Source organism: Peromyscus leucopus, chromosome 4, assembly GCF_004664715.2.
Source record: "Peromyscus leucopus breed LL Stock chromosome 4, UCI_PerLeu_2.1, whole genome shotgun sequence".
Lineage (NCBI taxonomy): Eukaryota > Metazoa > Chordata > Mammalia > Rodentia > Cricetidae > Peromyscus > Peromyscus leucopus.
The window spans coordinates 23,735,460-23,739,459 of record NC_051066.1 but is presented as its reverse complement, the minus strand read 5'-3'; positions in this window follow the sequence as shown (position 1 = coordinate 23,739,459).

Here is a 4,000-nt window from a genome sequence, read left to right as displayed (position 1 = left end):
TAAAGTTGCCCGGGGGTCAGAGCTATTAGAGCCATAGCAAGAGTGTGGCGGTGATGGTACACGCCTTTAATCCCATAGATATCTGTGTGTTCAGGGATATAGCCAGCATTGGAGACATATGCCTTTAAGACCTAGGGGGCTGTACATTCAGACAGTGACGAGGCAGTCACGTGTTTGGGTTTGCAACCAATGAGAAGGCAGAACAAAATACTTTAAATAGACGAACCGACAGGAAATAGAGTCTCCTTCGGGAAGCTGGGACACCGCAGGCGGAAGGGTGAGATTTTAGCTCTGAGCTCTGACCTCTCGGCTTTCTCTTTTGCATTATTTCTGTGTTTCTTATTTAATAAGACGGTTGGTTACATCTATAAAGTGGCATCCTAAAATTGTGTTTTGCATTGCAAAGGTAGTGCAAACAAAATGAGAAGTCTGTACCTGCAAAGCCACTTACATAGGGCAATGTACATACTTTTATCATTTGTGTAAATTTTTGTTTAATGTGGCTGCTAGATTCTTTTCAGTTAAATATATATTGAAACAATTATAACTACAGAAACATCACTACAGAGACTTTCTGCTTTTAACTTCATAAACACCTACAAATATCTTTCAAGTTCCTTCTTGTGAAGAGTTGGTGGCTCCAGTGAATAAGTGACGGTGTAAGAATGGACTACTTTTGCATCATTATGACCACATTACCTGAAAGAAAGAACTCAAAAGAAAGAAAAACTCGATTTGGCTCTTGCTTCAATCCCTTGTTGCAAGGAAGGTATGGAAGACGGATCGTGTGGCATCAAGAAAAAGAATAAAAGAACCAAGAATAGGTTTTGAGCCCAACAGGTTCACAAACCCTCTCCTATTCACATACTTCTAACAAGGTCTCACCTCCTAATGAATCAATAGACTTCCCAATTAACAACAGCAGCTGGGAAATCTCACGTTCAAAATATGTCTTGTTATCGAATTTAAAATTCACACCAGAGGAGTTGGGGATTTAGCTCAGTAGTAGAGCACTTGCCTAGCAAGTGCAAGGCCCTGGGTTCAGTCCTCAGCTCCGGGGAAAAAAAAAAAAAAAAAAAAAAAAAAAACTCACACCATAATAGTAATACGGCAAAACATCAGCTAGAAGATACCATTTAGGATTTTTAAATTGATGATAAATATAGTACTACTTTCTGCTCACCACTAGTATTTCCAATTTATTTTGTTCTTCTTTCTGCACAATGTTATGTATATATTATACAAAATTAAAATTGGGATAATCTCGCTTCTAGTGTAGTTTGCCTTCCTTTTACCAGGCACATCAGCATCTGCTAACTGCTAACTCATTTACAATGCTATGATGGCCAGATAGCAATAGAGATTAGTGGCAGAATGCTGCTTTTGGCCTTAGGTTTGATCCCTAGCACCGAACGAGTAAAAAGAAATTATTGTTTGAATAGAAGAGATCATTATAGGCATCAATCAGCACTGAAAATGGACTTTGGCTAATATTTATGGGAAATTAGATGTAGAGATCCTTTGTGGTAATGTGTGCAAAACCTCAAATCTATTGAATACATTGTACATTTGAAATAGGCAACTTTTGTGGCATCTGAATTAGGTATCAGTAAGGAAATTTTATATTTGTTTTTAAATTATTTCTTTTTCTTTTGAGCTTATAATTACATTATTTCCCCTTTCCTTTTCCTCCCTCCAAACCCTGCTGTATACCACCTCTTTTACTCTTTCTAATTCTTGGTCTCTCTTTTCATTGTTTTGTTACATGCAATATATGTGGAGATGTTTGGAGGGTTACAGGGCCTTTCGGCTCTGAGACTTTACTGCAGGAAGTGCATCATTGGAGCCAGTCTTAAAATCTTACAGCCTTGCTCCACTTCCTAGTCCACCTCTCTGCCTCTTGCTTGTATATTAAATATAACCATCAAGAATCCTGCCCTTGCTTGTGTGTTAAATATGATCATCCAGAATCCTGCTCATGCAGCCTGCTGTCATGTCCTTCCTGGCCGCCACAGACTCACCCTCTGGAACTGTAACTCCCAATAAACTTTCATCTACTATTTGTTTTGGTCAGAATGCTTTATCACAACAGTAAAAGAGTTACTAATGCAAATTACAACCCCCTTTCTTCAACTCCTAATATGGTGGGGTTATAAGCATGTACTCCCTCATCCATCAATTTATAGACTTAACATGAAACTTTTTATTAATAAGTATAAATGTAAAAATAATAAATCTGCAATTAATTTACCATTCTTTTCTTTCCCTTTTTGTTCTATTGTGTGAAACAGTGCCAGCTTGCCCTAATCAATGGATACTTCTGGCTAACTCTGTACTGAGATTTACACATACAACTTTATAAGGCAGGTTATGATGAGAAAATCAGATCTAGAGAATTAAGCAATTTTCCAAGATTACAAAGGTCACACATGATGTACACAGGGACTCTGCTCATGTAGTGTGGCTACAATGTTCTGGTGTTAAGCACCAAGCAAGTGTCCTCCTCCTGGTTACAATCCTACTTTCCCAATGGAAATATTTCAATGCACAAAATTCCCTATGTTTTATTCCAAGTAGCACTTATTGCCTATTTTATAAAACAGCCAGTATATATGTATTTGGTACACACAAATATACATACACTTTACATGTATATTTATATACACTTTATAAAATTGCCAGTATATATGTATATGGTATATATATATGTATGTATATATATATATATTTTAATTTCACATTTTATTATCCCTGGCAAATTTTTATCCTTTGAGGAAATTTTGATATCTTGAATTTGTTTAGCTTTCTAACTATGTTCCTCCTATGCTTGATAGATACTTGTCATTACAGAAATCCATATTTGCATTATTTAGAGGGGTTCTTGTCATGCTCGTTTTAAAGAATTCGTTTGTAAGGAAAACAACATCATTCTGGTGTCTCTCTTTTCTATGTTTTTGAACTTTGGAATGTGGAAGATTCTATTTCAAAGATAGGTAAAGCCTATGAAAAGCCCTATCCCGTGAGTACTGAATTACACCAAGTCTAACTTCCATCTACATTTACTGTAATCACATTGATAGTCAGCAGATAACAGGCCTGTTCTTGAAAATTCTATAATCACTGCCCAATATATCGATATAAAAGGCTACATTCTTGTTCCAACCTCTCTGAGAAGAATTGAAAGCCTCAAAACACTGCTACTTCTATGACTGAGTGCTGCTTAAGCAAGTGTAGAAGAGGTTATGAATTTGAGAAAGAGTCGGATGGGGTGAGAAGGGGGTAGACATTATATAAATGCAGTATCATATATGAAATTCTCCAAAATAAAAAAAAGAAGTGAATTAAACACTATCTCTTCATTAAAATATTATCGACAGGAACTTGGAAGGCTCATCTAATGTATTCAACCATTTACCAGAATGGAAAACACAGGAAACAAAGATTATCAAGTACCTGGGAAGAATTAGAATCAAGAATCATGGGCTTCATCCTACTCACTCATCCTCCATTTCTTTTCCTTCTTCAAAATAAAATTACATTAAAATTCGTGAATATATAGTATCTTTTTCCTTCATTTAGGAAATGATTATGAGAGAAATATAAATTCTTCTCAGTGAAAGTCTGCAAATTCAAGCACATCGTATTAGCATGTAATTTTGAGAGGTATCAGAATACAGCATATTAAAATACATTGAACATCATTATTATTCAGCAATTTCCTTACAAGATAATGAAATAAATAAAAAATATGATCAAATATCAGAATAATGTATATGTAGAAATTAATATCCATTTTGTACTAAGAATCTAATTTTGAGTAAGCATACTTGCATATCATGTGAACATGGGTTTTTGACCATGTCTACTAATACTTTGACTTTAAAAAATTGTCTAATGATGCAAAATTTCATTTCTAAGCAGAGAGATGTTGCTAAGTAATGACTTCTCAACACACTCTTCTAAATTTTTTAGCTGTTTTAGATTCACCTGGAAGGACTCA